The sequence below is a fragment of the Tenrec ecaudatus genome, chromosome 1, assembly GCF_050624435.1.
Source record: "Tenrec ecaudatus isolate mTenEca1 chromosome 1, mTenEca1.hap1, whole genome shotgun sequence".
NCBI classification, from domain to species: Eukaryota; Metazoa; Chordata; class Mammalia; order Afrosoricida; family Tenrecidae; genus Tenrec; species Tenrec ecaudatus.
In genome coordinates, this window is record NC_134530.1 from 310,337,897 (window position 1) to 310,358,128 (window position 20,232).

Consider the following 20,232-nt stretch of genomic DNA (forward strand, 5'->3'; position numbering starts at 1 on the left):
GAGTTAAGGGGCTTAAATGAGTGGGGTTTTTTTATTAATAAATCTTTTTATTGGGGCTAAATGAGTGGCTTCTAAGACAAAGTTAACCCATTCACTACTCTTTGTAACCTATATATTTAAAAACATTTTTATGTTTGCGATATATATTTTGAACTTAGTAGAGTTTACTTTCAATTAACATAATCACTTCAGGTATAATGTGAAAATATCACTACAGTTTCAAAGCTATGCCTAACATTCTCAGTGGCTTCTTTCTTCCTGGTGGGCAACAGCAAGGTCGAGAAAGGCCCACAACGAGATGTATTGACAGGATGGCTGCCCAGAGGGGCTCAGGCACAGGAATGATGGCAAGGAGGGCACAGGACCAGGCCATGTTCTGGTCTTCTGTGTGGATCGGGTCCCTGTGGGTCTGAACCCCCTGCATAGATGGCACCTCACAAACAACAACATTACAACAGGAGAACTCCATGTAACCCCTATCTTATATTGCTTTATTATGCTCTGCAGTTTACGTGCATAGGTAATGAACATCACAGAACATTTTAATTATTATTTTGGCTTCAAATGGTTAGTTTTTAAAACAGATTTAAGAAATGAAAGAGAGTAATTTTTCATATTGATCTACATATTTCAATGCCCAGTGATTTTATCCCTTCCTGGCAATTCCTTTCTTCTGCAATGTTATTGATTTAATCTGGACCACTTCTTGTAGTATTTCCTATAGAGAGAATCGATAAGTAATAAATTCTCTCAGGTCTTCCTTTCTTCCCCCCAAAGCTGTCAATCTTTAAAAATTTTATTTCATTTTAAAACTGTTTTATTCACATGACATTCATATATTATATTCAGGATTTTTACTTTAGAATATAATTATTTATCTTTATTTTTGAAAGAAAGGTGATTTCACTGGATAGAGAAGTCTAGGTTATCTGATTTTAATTTCAGATATCATATATATTTTGCTTAACTCCAAACTTGCTGTGTTATTCTGAGTAGACTAGACAAACAAATCCATAGAAACTTATTGTGTATAAAAGAGAGTTTTATATACAAGAGTAATTGAATATTGAGAAGACATCCCAGCCCAGTCCTGATCAAGTCCATAAGTCCGATAGCAGCCCCTATGATACCAGTCTATAAAGTCGTCTTCAGACTCATGAAGCACTTGCAATGACACCAATTGCAGGAAGATCACAGGCCAGTGGGTAAAAAGTCTTTGAATCCAGTGGTGTTGTAAGCATCTCAGTGCTGGCAGGGGTCTCCACTTGGCTTCTCCAGTTCCCAGGGCAAGGAGTCTATCAGCATAGTGCTTTTTGTCTCTTCAGTAGAGGGTCCTTCAGCAAGTGAGCTGGAAGAGAGAGTCTCTCCTGCTTCCAAGGAGGAAATTCAGGAAATTCCCAAAATTCTCGAGAGAAGGCCATGCCCATGCAGAGACCTCATGGGTTATATCTTGATTGACAAGCCAGGCTGCACCCCTTCACATATAATCCTCTCAAATCCCAAATTGACACTGGATTATGTAACTACCCCACTTGCTGATAAAGATCAAGATTGCAGCTGTTAGTGTGGGTTACAATTCAATGTAAAATCCTCACAACTGGACCAATAGGTCACTCCATGGGAAACAGATTGAGTCAATGAACAGGGTAGAATTGCCCCTGCGAATTTCAGAGAGCCTGTGTAAAGACTCCAATCTTATAAATCTTTGAGCACAGTCTCATTTTTCTAGATGAACCGTGAGTTTGAACTTAGCCGAGAGTCAATTGTTATAATATTTGGACTGCCTTCCCTAGGAGATGAAAGACTCTAAAAACGATTAGTTAGAGAGCAACTGAGAAAACGAGTACATACTGGTAAGAAGAGTGAGTAGTGCACGCAAAACTCTTACCTTCTCCAGCTTGGGAAAGAGGGGGACAAACTGATAAGCTAGGCTGAATAAGGGTCATCCCCTCACCTTAAGTAACTGAATATAGCACCCTCTATGGTTAAAAGGGATTTTGCAGCTAAGGCTCAGGAGATGGAGGAGGTCATTTTAATTATTCAGGGGCCCAGTGTAATCACAAAGGGTGGGGAGTGGGGCGGGCAGAAGGTCAAAGAGAGGGAGAGGAGTTGTGAAGATGGAACCTGGAGCTGGAGCATTTCGCGTTGGAGTCATGTGACTAAAGGGAATATACGTGTCTCCAGAAGCTGGGAAGTCCAAGGAAAGCAATGGTCTCCCTGAAGTCCCTGGAGGAATGCAGTCTTGATGATGCTTCCATCGCAAGCTGCTGATTTCCAGGGTGTAAGAGAATTCATTGGTGTTGTTTTAAGCCACCACGTTTACAACTGGTTAACGCCATCAACAGATTCAAATAAACTACTCCCATAGTGATTCCAAGGCAAGGAGAAGGGTTGCTTCTAGTCCAGGATTTCTCAGCATTTCCGGTCTGATTCTTCTCAGTAGCCAGCTAGGGTGTTTAACAGCAACACTGTTATTTATCCACCCACTAGAAGCCAGTAACATGCCGCCGCAATATTTCGCAGCCAAACTCCAAACCCTCTGTCTCCAAGTGCAAACCCACTCTATGCCACCCTCTAGGGCAGGGTAGAACCCACTCTGAATGTAGTTTCGGAGTCGACTACGACATCAGTGCATTTGGAGTTGGAGGGAAGCTGAGTTGAGCGGGAATAATACTCGGTGATTGTGGCCAAAGAGAGAGGCTGTGTTTGGGTCAATGAGAGCATTTGCGGTGGGGAAAGGGTGACGGAAGAAACTTCAGATGTTATGAACTCAGAAGTGGAACTTTTCTGAAGCCAGGCAGAAGTAGAAAAATAAGCTAATCAGAATTGGGATTTGAACCCACGACTCAGCCTGGACACTTAAAACCACATTAACGGGGGTGGCGGGTGGTGGTGGTGAAATCTTGTTAGAAAGAAATATTTTACAATGTATAATTACATTTTTTGTGATTAATCACTATGCTTTAATTATGTTTAATTTTTAACAATGAAAATACACTCTGCATATCAGATATTTACATGATGATTCATTAAAGCAACAAAATTTCAGTTGCGAAGTGGCAACGAAAATAATTTTATGGTTTGGGGGTCACCACAACCTGAAAACTGTATGAAAGGGTCGTGGCATTAGGGAGGCTGAAAATAACTGTCATAAGAACTTACTTGAAGCAGCAGTTTTGAATTGGGAGGGTGGATCTGGGGAACACACGGTGACTGAAAACACTGGTCTGGAATACATGCTATGCAGCTGACTTAGATTAAATCTCTTGGCCCTGCATGTTTCTTATCCTGGAGGAATCTCTCATTGTACAATGGATTCCTGATCTTATCCTTTAGTGTGTCTGAGCAAATCCAGTAAATTATGTGACTCTCTGGCTATATGACCATTTATGTTCTTGTGGCCCCATGATGCATGCTTACTAGAGTCTAGCAGGACACCCATACCTAGTTTTTTGAAATAGTGCCATGGTTTTCTGCCAGCCTTCTTTAGGGTATATAATAACCAGAGTTATTAGAGATCTGGAGAAAGACTTACATGGGTTCAGTGTCTGTCACACATTTAATGTGTTGAAAATTGGTCTTGTTCTAGATTCTATCAGGATTGGCACAATTCTTTACAATATACTTTTGCTACATATGTTACTTATGCTAGGGGTGTAGTCGGTTAAGAATTTGCAGAGTTGCAGGCGAGATATGAAATGGAGGGGAAGATAAAGGATGTGAAGCTTGTTGCTGATGTTAACAAACCTTGAGCTGGAAGAGAGCGGTGGGCAAGTTGCTCAGCTTTGGAGCGAGCACTAAACGCCCCAACAAAACGCGACTGGACTTAGAGTCCTGGACTTTCTCTCTCGTCTTTTCATCTTTCTTTCTTTCTTTCAGAGGCAGACCAAACGAATGTAGGCAAACCTACGATTTTCTTTCCCAGAATCGCCCTTGAGGCTTCGCAGGCGCCATCGAAGCTGTGGCTCGCACACTTCGATGGGAGGCAGTTTGCACAATCGGTGCTTTCTGGTTTTCCCAACAGGAAATGGATCTGCTGACTTTGCCAACACCACCTCCTGCCCATCAGTAGATACGATTTGGCTCTGTGTAATTTTGTAAATCTCCCATTGTTGGGGAAATACGAGCCATTGCCAATTACTATTCCAAACATGCAAGCAAATTAGCCCAGTGGCCAATCGCGCACTGTTCGGTGAGACGGAAGATGCTCCCCAACAGGAAACACGCGTCCCGACTGGGATTCGAACCTGCCTGAAGAGACGCCGCGGAAAAGTCCGTCCCTCTCTGAGCGATTGAACCGCGAGTGCAAGACGTGCGGAACATCTCGATGGAGGACACGGCGTCGTTTGAACAGCGGCAGAAGCTTCCACGCAGGCCGTCCGGAAACGGACGGTCATTTGGAGCGTTTCAAGTGGTTGCTCTACATGTCAATCCACAGTGGCGGTTCGTTTGTGCCGTGGTGGGTGGGACGCCTGGATCCTCGTCAGACACTGACAGCAGACATGCAGATGGTCTTTGGAAACGGACCCTTTAGTTTTTCTCTCCGCCCTTCCGGCAGCCCTCCCAAAGAAACGGAATCCGGAACTCTCTCAAATGTGAAGATCAAGTATTAAGTATTCATTTGGGGTAGCAACATCGAAATAATATTTAAAGCTAAGATATTATCATGCTCAACAAATCTACTTAAGACTAAAATTAAAAGGTTATTTCTATGTAGTCGTGGCCGAGTGGTTAAGGCGATGGACTAGAAATCCATTGGGGTTTCCCCGCGCAGGTTCGAATCCTGCCGACTACGTGCCTTTCCTATTGGAAAGGAAGTTTATTGACCCATTGTAGCTTCTTACGAAAATCAAGTTTCCTAGTGTTTTCTTCTGACATCGGAAAAACAAATGGTGGTAAAAATGTTTGCATCGCCAAGAAATCAGCGCTCTTCAGGGATCTTTTCCAGCCTTGTACCTCTTGGTTTACGTAGAGACGAAGTTCTGAAGAAACCCAGGATGACATGCACCGAGACATGAATACAAATTGAGGATGAATAAGTAAACCACTCCACAAATCAAGAAAGTCAATGAAGCCGTTTTCATAGCAAAGGGTCAAGGCTGTCCCACTGAGCCTGTGTGTCCCGGGATCCCAGGTGATGGGGAAGCGAGAGGGACTGAATAAGCGATGTGACTTGGACTCATTCTGGGCACAGAACCAGCTGTGGTTCCAATAAAATGGTGGATTAACAAAACAGGGGTGCGTGGCTGCCAAAGAAATGCTTGACTCCTTACTGAGACCTAGGATTAGGGAGGATGAACTTGTTCCTTTGAAAAACTTTTCATCGTTGCGCCTCCTTCTTCCCCAACGACTGCTGCTGCCTTTGCCTGGGAGAAACAATCTAGTATAATTCTATCTAATACAATTCTAATATAATATAATAGTCTATTATAAATCAAAATGAGTGAAATAGTAAGATGCTGCTGCGAAATAATTTCTAATTTTAGAGTTGTGAATGTGTACTACAAAAAAAACCACACAGAAGTGTTTTTGGGGGGTAGGGTGGGGAGGTGGGATGTGGGGACTTTCTACTCTCCCAAAAACTTACAGTCTCAGAAGAGTTACGGTCTCAGGGTCTCCATAAGTCAGAATGGACTTGCTGGCAGTGAACTGGTTTGGAGTTTTGCTGGTAGCATAAGTGGGAGCCCCTCTGGGAAATTGAGCTCAAAGAGTGGGACCGGAGGTCCTGGTTCTGGAGGGATCACGCTCTGGATTTTCTCTCTCTGGAGGAACTACTGAGTGCGCTGACTTCTGAGGACTGCTGTCAGGATTCTAGAGGGAATGTTCGCCCCTGACTTTTCAAACCGCTGAGGTGACAAGAAGACAAGGGAAATGAAACTGAAAACTAGGTGTTGGTGGACCTAGTATAAAGAGCGGAGTTGCAGTGACTGTAACAGAGACATCATTGAGAAAATGGGGACCTCCTGTGCCTCATTTCCCTCCCAGCAGTCAGTTTGCTCTTCAGAGAAGCAATCACCAGTGCCTGTCAATAAAAATGCATGTAAATTACATACATAATCAAAACTCTTCTGGTCACCAGGCATAATTTCCTTTAATAATATCCTGTATTCCACCCAGGATATCTTAAATATTATCCTTTTAACATGTAAGTGGTTTGAAAAATTGTCAATGAGATATTTTCTGCCCCCCCTCTTTTGTACAAGATCATGAAACTCTGGATATTTATACGTAGCACATATACCAGCAGAAATTAATCCCATTTCATTGTGAGAACCCCATGTGGCTTATGGCTAGAGTGTTGGACATCACAGTCCTAGAGTGTGTGAAGGGAAGTATAAGACTGAGTTGATAGAAAATTGAAACATGGCAAGTGGGGGGATTCTATATAGGATATAAGTCTCCTTGGCTGTGTAGTGTGTTTGAATCAGAATCAGTTACCAACCAGATAGAAAATGCAGTACTTCAGCATATTAACATCCTCAGAGTGTCTGCCCAAGCACCCTGCGTGCAACCCCCGGAAGACCATTGTGGGTGGATCCTGCTCTAGTACTGTGGGAAGGGATCATTTCTGGGCAGATAGAGGGCAAGGGGTCTATAAGTCTCCTCTGTGCATCAGCTTACTTTATCCATGCATAGTGCTCATCATTATTGCTTAGGTGGCTTTAGGCAAGCCAAGGTAGGGTTTTCCAACTGCAGAGACTGAGAATGGTCTTTAGTGTTGGAGTCTCTCACTCCAAGCGTCTTCACTTTGTGAAATGGTGTACATCCTTAGGAACTGCGCTCCAGGCTTCCTACATGGAAAGTCTTCCAGTCCATTCCTCCTCCCCTGTCTTCTATGCCCTTTGTTGTGTCTTTGAGATAACACTGTTTAAGAAGAGAGAAGCCGCTGTTGTTGTTAGGTGATGCTTAAGCAGTTCCAACTCAGCAACCTGATTGTAAAACAGAATAAAACACTTCCCAGTCATGGACCACCCACACCATCATTGCTATGTTGGAACCTCTTCCTGGAGCTGCTGTCTCCATTCAGCTTGTTGAGGGTCTGTCTCTTTGCCACTGATCATCTACTTTACCAAGCATGATGTCCTCCTTCAAGAACTTGTCAAAAGTGCATGAGACAAAGTTTCACCATCCATGCTTGTAAGGAGTATTCTGGCTGTGTTTCCTCCCAGACAGATTTGCTCACTCTTCATGGTATATTCAATCTTCTTTGCCAACCACACAGGAATCCAAAGGCATCAATTTTAACTGCTTGCACATACCACTTTAAAAGTATTACCTTCAGGCTCTTCCAGAACATAGAAAAGGATGGTAAAGTTTCAAACATATTCTATGAAGACAGTATCACACCGATGCCAAAAACTGGGCAAGGATTTCACCAGAATACAGAACTATAGACTGATCTATTTAATGGACATATGCAAAAGTTCCTAACAAAATTGTGACCAATAGAATACGGAAGTGTATAAAAAGAATAATGCATCACGATCAAGTGCATGTCATTCAGGAATGCAGGAATGGTTCAACATCCAAAAAGCCATAAACATTGTCCACCATATTGACAAGAAAAAGGACAAGAACCACATGATAATATCAATAGATTCAGAGAAAGCATTTGCCAGCATTCAACACCCATTCCTAATTAAGACACTCAAGAAGATAGGATTGGAAGGAAATTACTTCAATAAAATAAAAGCTATGGTTGGAAAACCAAGATCCAGCATTACAATCAATGGAGAAAAGACAAACACTCCCATTTAAAAAGGGAAACAGGTACGGATCCTCTTTGTCCCTACTTCATTCAACATTTTCCTGGAGGTCCTACCTAATAATATAAGACAAGGGAAGAATATCAAAGGTATATATCTGGGGAAAGAAGTGCAATTATCATTATTTTCAGATTATATGATTTTATATAGAGAAAGCCCTAAAGGCTCCACAATAATAGTGCTAGAAGCAATATAGGAATATGATCAGGTGGCAGGATACAATATCAACAGGCAGAAGTCAATTGGATTGTTATATACAACTTTTGGGATTACAGACAAAGAGGTCAGGAAGGCAGGACCTTTCACAATATCCAAGCATAAATTGCCATATCTGGGCATATACCTAACAACAACAAGAACAAAAGATCTTTGCAGGGAAAAGACCTATAGAACATTATTACAAGAAACCAAAAGGGACTTTCACAAATGTAAGGATACCTCATGTTAATGGATTGGAAGACTCAATATTGTAAAGATGTCAATCCTACCAAAGACTCTATATAAATTCAGTGCAATCCGATACAAATACCAGTCTATTTTTTCGAACAAATGGAAGAACTGACTACGAACTTCAGATGGAAAGGGAACAAGCCCAGAATTGACAAAGAACTCCTCAAGAAGAAGGTTAAAGTGGGCAGGCTTGCATTACCTGACTTTAAAACGTGTTATACAGCTACAGTTGTCTAAACAGCATGGTACTGATATAATGATAGATACTCCGACCAATGGGTAAGGACAGAAAATCCAGAAATTAAAATAGCAGCATACAGACAACTGCTCCTTGATAAAGGCCCCAAAATATCAAAAGGAAAGTGGATGCCCCTTTTAACAAATGGTGCTGGAAAAACCATATATCAACTTGCAGAAGAATGAAACAAGATACTTATTTCACTGCTTACACAAGAAGGAATTGAAGGTAAATCACATACCTCGAGGTAAACCCGCAATCTATCAGGATCATCAATGAGAAAATTGGGACAAAGCTAAGAACCTTAGCATAGGGAATACATGGGCTATCGGAAATAAGGAATGATACACCCAGAGGAAGATAAAACAGACCAATGGGACATACTACAGATAAAACACTGAGTACATCTATAGACATCATCAAGAGAGTAATAAGAGAGTCCACAGACTGGGAAAAGATATTTAGTAATGACATATCAGAAAAAGGGCTTATTACTAAAATCTACAGATTCCTACAAGCTTAGTAGAAAAAAGTGAATAGCACATTGAGGAGATGGGCAAACATCTTGATCCGGAGATTCACGAGGGAGGAAACCTGAATGGCCAGTTAATATATGAAAAAAGCATCCTGATCATTACCCACCGGGAAATGCAAATCAAAACAACTATGAGATACCACCTAATAACCACAGAAATAGCCCAATTCAAAAGAACAAAAAGCAAACGTTGGAGTGGTGATAGTGGGATAGGAACTCTCACTGACTGCTGGCGGTATTGTAGATATGTGCAGCCACGGTGGAAAGAGATTTGGTGATATCTAAAGGAGATGGAAATTGAGTTACCTTACGACCGAGCAATTTCACTACTGGACATATACGCAGAATGAAGAAAAAAAAGAAACACATCACGATCGGATATCTGTGCTCCAATGTTCCTAGTTGTGCAGTTCACAATCGCAAAACGTGGGAAGCAGTCTAAATTTCCATCAATAGACGAATGGATTAAAAACTCTGGTATATACACACAATGGACTACTGTGCATCCCTAAAAAATAGAGGTGAAATCATGAAAGACCTCATTTAGCGGAAAGAGTTGGAGGATATTATGCTGTGTGAAGTTAGCCAAGCACAAAAGGTCAAGTACAGCATGAGTCTGCTGAGGTAAGCTCAAACAGCGGAGCAGGCATCATGGAAAAAGCACACAGCACACAATTCCTGGACTGAGGACTGGATACGCTGATAGGAGCCAGAACAAACCCAATGATTCACACACTATCAAAAACATATGCAGAGAGCACATGTGCTGAAAGGCATCCCCCCAAACCCCCACAATTGCCTTTAAGGCCCATCGAAGAGTGGGGGAAGAAAAATGAGGGTATGGGGTGGTCAGGGCACTAACCCACCCATGGGTAAGTTCTTGTTTACTCCCCAGGAAAGGGAGATCAAGAGCAGGCCTCATTCTGGTGTGCTGAACCTTGAGGCCGATGTTCCTGTGTGGAGCAGCTTGCTCCCACAGATGGCTACAGAGCCAGTCTCAGCTCAAGACAATAAGTCCTCTCCCCAGATGACAGCACTGCAGAGGACAGCCTTGAAGACACAGCTCGGAGAGAGTGGCCAGTCTGACCCTCACACGTGGGGTCAAAGCAAGAGGGGAGTGCAACAGACCAGTGATGGGACTGAAGCCACCAAGTCCCCCAGGAATCCTAATAGTAGACTTCTGATTGCAAGGGGTGGGGGGCGGCACTTCATCTAAATTGGCTGGGGGTAACTCACAAGGGGGCCCCATTAGAATGGAAGTCTAAAGGCATAACTGGTGGTGGAGGTGAAGCGGGGGCACCAGATGTCTCCATCCCTGACTGCAGGACTAGCAGTGAGGACTTTTAGGATGTGTCCCCTTCAGACAGGAATACTGAAGGGTGCATGTGTAGTTAGGTAGGCAGTCCTGGGTTCGAAACCCTGAAAGAAAAGGAATACAACAGGGCTGGCTTGCTATTTAAAAGAGAAGTAATCATCTACTCTGTGTCAGGACCCTATTAGACTTGGGACCACTTGTATGGTTCTCTCTCCTTTATCTATACAGATAGGTAGGATAGGTGTTCCCAAGGAGACAGCTAAGGGACCCAGGGATGAGGGGAGGGGAGAATTGGAAGCTGGGCGGTGAGCAGTGAGCAATAATAGCAGGGACAGGGGAATAGTAAGGGTTCTAAAATGGATGCCTGAGCAGAGTGAGTGTAACTTTTTTGGTCATGTTTGATCAATCGAATTGTATCTGAGAGGAATTGTGAGAGGTGAATGATGGGTAAAAATGATAGTGGGGCAGGAGGAAAGAAAAAGGAAAAGGAAGAAGGTAGGAAGAAGGAAGAAGAAAAATATATAGGTATATATATGTATTTATGTATGTAAATACAATAAGGAAGCAAGTGGACTTTGGGCTTCTAGTTAACTCAACTAATTACAAGGGTGGTTTGTTCTAATTATGTGGAATTGGATGATACTCACTTCTCTGACACGATAGCTGAAGACAAATGGGTGCATAAGCAAATGTGAAGAAAGCTGATGGTGCCCAACAAGTAAAAGATATAGCATCTGCGGTCTTGACAGCTTGGACTTAAACAAGCAGTCATCTAGCAGGGAAGCAACACAGCCAATACGGAAGAAGCACACCAGTCCGTGTGAACCTGAGGTGTCAACGGGGATAGGTACCAGAATTTCAAATCAAGCAACCAAGTTGATGTGAAGGGGTGTGGATGTAGTGGAAACCCCCAAACCACCTGTCAGGTAAATGAACAGTCCCTGTCAGAAGGGCCACAAGGAAGGGATGATGAATCCAGAGGACTGTATGGCACTGGTGACACATGGAACTGTCCTCTAGATCTTTAACATCTCCTCCCCTACCCATTATGGTCTTTATTTGTTTAATGTCTTTAATCATGTTAGACTTGCATATGTTCATTAAGATTGTTTGATACATGAAAGCCAAGATAGATAATCCTTCAGAAACAGTAACAGGAGAAATGGTTTCCAAAGGGCAGGGAAAGAGAGCAAGGAGGAGCTGATAACCTTGATGATCAAGGTGAACAAATGACAGAATTGTATGTGAATGGATATATTGGATGGTATAAGATATGACTAAATAAATAAATAAGGGTTTCTGGGCGATAGGGTAGGGATGGCAGGTTGATACAGGGGATATCGAGGAGTTCAAGGTGGAAGAAAATGTTTTGCAACTGATTGTGGTAGCAACTGTATAATAATGCTTCATGTGATTTGACTATGGAATGGTATATCTGTAAAAGCTCCCAATAAAATGAAAATAAAAATAATTTATTATTAAAAATAATAATACGTTCTAAAAGCATTACCTTTGAATTGAGGCCAATGACTCATTGGCTTTAATCTTGTAAATTAGGAGACCCAAAGTGCACCCACACCCAAAGCTGAAATTCTGGTCAACCCAGTTCTAAGGGTTCTCTGTGTTTTCTCAGAGTGTAGGCCCTGACAATACACAGTGACACACGAACACAAGACATAGGCAGGTGTGTCGAGGAGATGAAGAGTGATTACAAAGTGAAAGAAACTACTAGTCAATACCCTGAAAATATCTACCAACCAACTTCTTAAGATACATACATTTGGCAAATACTGGCTACCTGGACAAGAACAGAGTCCAATTTAATTTGGTAAACTAGCATAAAGGCATTTGAAAATGCAAACAACCATGAGGCATTTTGCCAGGAAAGATCAAGCTCTTCAAGCTGGTCCTGGAGGAGACGTGGCAGGGGCAACATATGGCAGACCCATGTGGTCTTGCAATGCCAAGCTTCATGTCTCTTGGGAGACACAAAAAATAGGAAGAGATCTGGTATTTGATCGATAGTATTTTAGTGATGATTCAAAGACTCTTAGCTGCGAGGCAATAACATATGGCGACTCTGTGGATCTCCCCAAGAGAGCTGAGGACAAAAGCCCACAAATCTGCCAAGGCCGGAGGAGACTCTTTCTCCTGAGAATGCCCAGGCATGCACTCAGGTGTAGCTAAATGCTTTCCTTGGGTCACCGTGGTAATCCAGGTTTACTCCTCATTATGCAGTAGGCTACTAATCTCAAGGTGAACAGTTCAAAACTACCAGCCTCTTGATGGGAGACCTACTTTCCTGAAGACTTACAGTCTCAGGAATCCCCAGGGCCAGTTCTACTCTGTCCTGTCCTGTAGCTATTGAGTCGGGATGGGCTCCAAGGAAGCAGGTTTGTTAGTTGGCTTGTTCAGCCAACAGTGTGATTCTGCCTGTGAGCTGGGTCTGTGGTCCAAAGGCGTCCAAATCTCACCTAGATGTTGCTTTCTCGCTTCATTACCATCCTGAACTCTAAGACAAGCCAGCTTGTCCTGCAGTGCTAGACCCTTTTTGACTGGATCACAACAAAAATATTTCCCACCGTAATTTCTCGATTGCATTCTTGTTTCCTTATTACATTCTTGAATTCTAATTTGAATTCACATCTTGGTGCCTATTGTTTGGGCTCTTTGGTTTCGCTGTGAGCTTCCTCTGCAATGGGAACGAGGACACACGTGCCTGGAGAAGAGTCTAAGAGAACTACACCAGCGATCCCAAATCCTTCTGTTAGCAATGGCGGCCTCAGGTAGGATTCGGTTGCAAAATGTAGGAAAACTTCACGCAAACTTGAACTCTTCTTATAGGTAAAGGAAACACCATTAGGATTTAGATATAATTTCCTTTAAAGAACAAATTAACAGTGACTTCTCTTTAGGCAGTACAAAGGACTTTTCCAAATTTGGTCATTCTTAATGGGATTAGAAAGAAAAGACGCGCCGGATCTGGCAGTGTTTGGGTTCGTCGACAATAAAGCAGCCTCTGAAGCAACAACAAATAAGGAAGCTCACGGGCTGAGTCATCCTGTTTTTAATGTTTGCTATACGGTGGTGACCTACGTACTCATATGAATGTCCATTTTAGAGATAAAGGAATGGAACCAAATATATTAACCGCTTCTTTTTTTTAAATTAAAAAACACTTTATTAGGGGCTCGTACAACTCTTATCACAATCCATACATATACATACATCAATTGTATAAAACACATCTGTACATTCTTTGCCCTAATCATTTTATTTATTTATTTATTTTTATCTTAAAAAAATTTTTTTTTTTAATTTTAACAATTTATTAGGGGCTCATACAATTCTTATCACAGTTCATACATCAATTGTATAAAGCACATCTGTACAGTCCCTGCCCTAATCATTTTTTTCTCCTCTTTTCTTTTTTTTACATTTTATTAGGGACCCATACAACTCTTATCACCATCCATACATATACATACATCAATTGTATAAAGCACATCCATACATTCCCTGCCCCAATCATTCTCAAGGCATTTGCTCTCCATTTAAGCCCCTTGCATCAGGTCCTCTTTTTTTCCCCTCCCTCCCCTTTCCCCCCTCCCTCATGTGCCCTTGGTAATTTATACCTCGTTATTTTGTCATATCTTGCCCTATTCGGAGTCTCCCTTCCCCCCTTCTCTGCTGTCCCTCTCCCAGGGAAGAGGTCACATGTGGATCCTTGTAATCAGTTCCCCCCTTCCAACCCACTCACCCTCCACTCTCCCAGCATCGCCCTCACATACAATGGAATACTACGCATCACTAAAAAGCAGTGATGAATGTATGAGGCACATAGCAGCATGGGAAGAGCTGGAGGAAATCATGCTAAGCGAAGTAAGTCAGGCACAAAAGGACAAGTACAACATGAGTCCGCTGAGGTAAGAATTAAAAAATTTTTTTTTAAAAAGCAAAAGTGGCATAGGGAAAAAAGCTACTGTATACAAACATTTTAGGGGTGAAGACGGTGTAGTATGGAAGAGACCAGACCAAAACCAGGGATGTACATGGTAGACAATGGTGGAGGAGGTGGGGAAAGGAAAACAAAAGGATGAATACAAGGAAGAAAAGGGTAGTGGGGTCATGGGGAATTCTACCGCTTCTTCTTTTTAACAACTTTTTTTGTTCAATACTTTTGGTGGGCCATGTTATTGGAGTGGATGTAATTGGAGCGATGTTATTGGTTTTCACTCCCAGAGGAGGGAAACATGGGACTCCGGGGGTGCGATGACCAGTGTGTGGCTGCTAACAGAAAGAGCAGCACTTCAGAAGGACCAGCCTCCCCGCAGAAGAAGGACATGACAGGCGGCTTCTGTAAAGACTTATAGCCTTGGAAATCTATCTACAGGAAGAAAGAACCTGAATGACAGGGTTGGTTGCTGTTTTGTTTTATGAGAGAGAGGCTATTCCATAAATATACAGATAAATAGAGCCTACAAAGGAAGAGTTTGAAGAAACTGCTTGTGGCTAGCAGGAGAATGGCAGATGTGGAGATCATAAATGAAATTTAAAATGCTCAAATGTGGATGGAAAGGAATTGTAGATGATGTTAGGGGAAAGCTGCTGTTGTTAGTCGTGAGGTGCCATCGAGTTGATTCCAACCCCTTGGGACCTCCAGCCCAACAGAAGGGAAAACTGCCAGGCCCTGCTCCATCTTCACAATTACTCTTGTGTCTGAGCTCATTGCTGCAGTCTCTGTGGCAATCCAGCCCCTTGAGGGCCTTTCTCATTCCTGCTGCCCCTGCACTTCACCCTCCCCATGTCCTCCAGGACCTAGGAGAAATGCTAGTCTGTAATGACATGAGGCAGGTACCTAGCAGAGGAAAAAGTCTGAGCTTTGCTACCTGAAAACACCGATGTATTTTTTGTTGAAAAGGAATCAGAAATAATTACAATAGTTTTTTCATTAAATACCGACCTCACAACATAATCCTGTGAGTCCCACCTATTTAATAACTTTCTTTTATTCTGCTTACATTTGCAGGAATGACCATGGAGCCAGGCTCAAATAAAATAATGCCACCAAATGTTTAAAAAGTAAAACATGATATTACAAGTAATTGTTCTTTATACCCCACTGTTCTTTCAAAATGATCCATAAATGCCCAATTAAATGTCCAGAGACCAAAAAAAAATCAATAAATCTTTATTAATTATGCCACTAACAAACATTGTTTATTTGAGTATACATGACGTTGTCGATTTAATTCTTTAACTTGGGTAATGGTGATTACTTCACACGGTAGAAGGACAAAACAAATAAGTGACGTTTATTGGATCCTGCTACTGTCCGCGAACTTTACATCACACCGACTTTGTAATGAGCTATTAGGCACATAAGGAAAAAACAAACAAAAACATATTCATGAAAAACTATGGGCATATTCCTTTCATGGTCAGAGAAATAAAAAATGCTTTTGTACATTAGATATTCCCTTGGGTTAGGATTATTTCTAGAATGGGTCTCAAACGCTTAGCTGACGTCTCGTGTCACTTGTCCAGCAGTGTCACGGTTCTGTAGTCGTGGCCGAGTGGTTAAGGCGATGGACTTGAAATCCATTGGGGTTTCCCCGCGCAGGTTCGAACCCTGCCGACTACGGTTTTCACTAGCAAAGTGACACAACTTTCTCGGCTTCTTATGTAACAGAGCCACATTAAACACAAGTCCCTGAGTTCCTCTTGGTTGGAGGATCAGATCACACTGCATTTTATCTCTTTATCTTTTTGGAGACATTTTGTGGACTTGAATCTTAAAATGAGTATAAACTAAGAAGGCCACAAGTTGCTCTGGGGTTAAATACTAAACAGAGCCGCGCAGACTCTGCGCTTTGCCGCTGTCAAATGCGGAGTGGAGGCAGCGTCTTCAGGTCAAGGGAGTAACACCGAGAGCTTTTTTCTTTTAATTTTTCAAAAGGTATTTTGAATTTATTCCGACAACTTTTGATAAACACTTAAGATGTACCAAAATATGAGTTAAGTAGGCATCATGCCCGCACAATTTCTATTCCTGTTTTATATTTTAAGAAATTCAAGATTGGTTTGCTGGAAGCGAAACGGTGAAAGCGAGAAGGCCTTTTGGCAGCATTGGGGACCCACGGGGAAGACGCCTAAAATCATCACGTGGTTAGCAGATCCGCGGTCCAATTAGTTAGGATCCAAAATGATAAACAGTAGGTCCTATTTTTCAAACTCTTCCAAAAGCGTTTCCACGCCTCATAATTTGTAACATCTGTGCTGCCTACACGTTCTTCAGACCCGAGAACACACACAGGTAAGCACGGTATCTGCGTTCTCTATCAGGATGCCAGGACAACTTCTGGATGTCTTAGGTCACTCTATTCTTGAAGCCACATTACTCTCATGACAAAACTCTGTTTTGTCTCTTTATTTCAAAATTGAATCTCAAGGCATCAAGAGTTTTTGTCATGGGAATGGGAAATTGATTTTTACCAAATTCTCTAGAGTTTCATCTCATAAGAAGACCACACCAAACACCCTGCCATGCAGTAGGTATCCAGAACTATAAACTTTAGAGTAGTAGCAAATCGCATCATTCATCGTCTGGTGGTTGAGGGGAGCAAGCCCAGCACTACAACAGTAAAAGAGCAAACTCCCTCCCGTGTCCGACCAATTCTGAGTGGAATTGCCCCTGGGGCTTGCCCAGACTTGGACTTAAAAAGCACATTTGCACACAGGTCCCACCGAGATTTGAACTCGGATCGCTGGATTCAGAGTCCAGAGTGCTAACCATTACACCATGGAACCTCGGTGCCCAAATCATCTGTAAAATAGCTAATAAGGAGAATCATTAAAATTACCCTTAATGAAAATGAAATAACTTTAAACGGAATCATTTGTTGTGAAATGAATAAAATTTGAACTAATATATAAGAATTAGGCAAGAAGAAACAGGTGCCAAGGTCTAATAATTGGAACTTGGCATGTATGAAAGATGAATCTAGGAAAATTGGAAGTACTCAAATATGAAATGAATGCATAAAGATCGGTAGCTCAGACCTTAGTGAGCTGAAATAGACTAATACACACCATTTTGAATCATAAGATCATTTGATTTACTATTCCAGGAATAATCAAATCAAGAGGAACAACGTTGCATTCATAGTAAAATAACTACATATCAAGATCTATTCTGAAGTACAACTGGGGTTCAGTCATTGATAGAATTTTATCTATCCACCTTCAAGGAAAGCAAGTAATACAACTATTATTCGTATGTATGCACCAACCTTGAAAGCTAGTGATGAATTCTATCGGTGTCTTTAGTTTGACATTGATTAAACACACAATCATGATGAGCTGATAATTATTGACGATGGGAATGCATGAGGTGGAAACAAAGAGGAAGAGGCAGTAGTTGTAAAACATAGGCTTGGTAATAGAAATGAAGTTGGAAATTGGATGACAAAAGTTTTCAACAAATTGTTCATATCAATACCCTTTTCAAAAACAAAAAGGTGACTCTACACGTGGACTTCTCCAGATGGAATCCACAAAAATCAAACAGACTACATCTTTGCAAACAGAGCATTCAGTGGCTCAATATTAGCAGCTAAAACCAGGCCAAGGGTTTCCTGTGGAGCAGACCTTCAATTACATATAAGTAAATTCAAGTGAAGCTGAAGAACATCCAGACAGGTCTGGAGAGCCAAAGTATGGTCTTGAAATTCTCCCGCCTGGATTTTGAGAGCACCTCAAGGGCAGACTTGCTGCCCTGAACACGCGTGACCGAGGCCTGATGGGCTGTGGGAGGACATCAAGGACATCATTCACGAAGAAAGCAAAAGATCATGAAGAAGAAGAAGAAGAAGAAGAAGAAGAAGAAGAAGAAGAAGAAGAAGGAGGAGGAGGAGGAGGAGGAGGAGGAGGAGGAGGAGGAGGAGGAGGAGGAGGAGGAGGAGGAGGAGAAAAAGAAGGTGAACATCAGAGGAGACTCTAACAGTTGCTCTCTTCATGGTACGTAGCAAAAAGGAATGGAAGTAATGATGAAGTCAGAGAGCTAAACAGAAAATTCTAAAGGGTAGATCAAGAAGACAAAGTAAAATATTATAATGGAATGTGCACAGCCCTATGGGTAGAAAATCAAAAAGAAGGATGTGTTCTGCATATCTTAAACTGAAAGAACTCAAGAAAAAAACTCAAGCCTCAAATTGTAATGTTAAAAGATTCTATAGGCAAAGTATTGAATGATGCATGAAGCATCCAAAGAAGATGGGAAGACTATGCAGAGTCACTAAACCAAAAGAACAAGTCAAAGTTCCACAATTTCATATGAACAATAACAAGTGGTCCTGAAGGAAGAAGTTCAAGCTGCACTGAACGCATCAGCCACAACCAAGCCTCCAGGAGTTGATGAAATACCATTTCAAATACTTCAACAGGCCTATGAGTCACTGGAAGCACTTACTCCATGGAAAGATGTCTACATTGTGTTTTATTGACTATATCAAGGCATTCTACTATGAGGATCATAACAAACTATGGATAACCTTGAGGAAAATGGGAATTTCAGACGACTTCATTGTGCTCATGTGGAACTTGTACATGGATGAAGAGGCAGCTGTGAGAAAGGAACAAGGAAATGATGCATTGTTTAATTTTTTTTAAATGTACATCAAGGTCCTATTGTTTCACCTTAATTAATTGGTATGAGAAGCAAATAATGAGAGAAGCGGCCATATATGGAGCAGAGTGTGGCAGCAGGATGGGAGGAAGGCTTGGTAACAACCTGTGATATGCAGATAAGGCAACTTTTCTTGCTGAAAGTGAGGAGGACTTGAAGCGCTTGCTGATAAATATAACAGATTGAAATCTTCTGTATGGATATAACTCACAACTGGACCAATAGGGATCATCGTGATAAATGGAGAAAAATTTGAAGTTGATGAGATATATGCCTTGTTTGGATCCAAAATCAATGCTGATGGATGCATCGACTTGATGGCAGTGAGTTTAAAATCAGTCTGTTTATATGAACAATACTGTATGAAGACTAGGTTCCACATCTCTGAAGGTCAACCACAGTGTAGTTAGACCATAATGGATAATTCTCCAGCAAAAATTCCAGAAGCATTTTACAGTTCATGACACAATCTTAGGAAGAAAATCCACAATCCCTAGCTTGAATTAGTGTGAAGTGTTTTCATCTAGCAGGAGAAATCTGACACAAACCCAAACGGAGCCAAACCCAGTGCCCCAAAGTGGATTCCAACTCCCAGAGCCTGGGCAAGATGGAGTGGAACTGCCCCTTTCTGTTTCTAAGACTGTCCATCATTAGGATAGGAGACAGTCTCATCTAATAGAATTGCCACAGAACTCATTTATTGAGAAGCAGAATCTGGATCTGAAGGGTTACAGAAAGTAGACAGTAAGACCAGGTGGGGAGAATATGTATTCAGAACACTTTGGAATTAGTAGTATGTGTGGTATGAGGCAAATATGTGCTTTTAAAAACTCGCCTGGTTGGTTCCCCAGGTACAGCAATGGGGGTGCCATGAGGGTAGGGGGAAGGCAGGGGAGAAAGGGGGAATCAATAAAAGGATCCATGTATGCACCTCCCCACCTCCCCCCAGGAACAAATAGCAGACACATGGGTGAAGGGAGACAGCCGATGGTGTAACACATGAAAACAATAATACTTTATCATTTTGAAAGGGTTCACAAGGGTGGGAGAGGAGGGAGAGAGAAAAAAAAGAGGAGCTGATAACAAGGACTCAAGCAGAAAGGACCTGTTTTGAAAATGATGATGGCAACATATATCCAAATGTGCTGGATACAATTGATATAGGGATTGTTATAAAGAGTTCTAAGAGCTCACACTAGAACGATTTATTAAGGAGAAAAAGGAAGAAGAAAAAAAAGCTCG

General features: G+C 41.8%; 3 non-coding genes across 3 annotated transcripts; 2 read left to right on the forward strand and 1 right to left on the reverse strand.

Moving 5' to 3' along the window:
• Positions 1 to 4,713: 4,713 nt before the first annotated feature.
• On the forward strand, positions 4,714 to 4,795 carry TRNAS-AGA (transfer RNA serine (anticodon AGA)). Its single transcript has one exon. It is a non-coding gene; the product is annotated as a tRNA-Ser (tRNA).
• An 11,071-nt stretch (positions 4,796 to 15,866) lies between these two features.
• On the forward strand, positions 15,867 to 15,948 carry TRNAS-UGA (transfer RNA serine (anticodon UGA)). The gene has a single exon. It is a non-coding gene; the product is annotated as a tRNA-Ser (tRNA).
• Positions 15,949 to 17,042: 1,094 nt separating this feature from the next.
• On the reverse strand, positions 17,043 to 17,114 carry TRNAQ-CUG (transfer RNA glutamine (anticodon CUG)). The gene has a single exon. It is a non-coding gene; the product is annotated as a tRNA-Gln (tRNA).
• Positions 17,115 to 20,232: the final 3,118 nt, after the last annotated feature.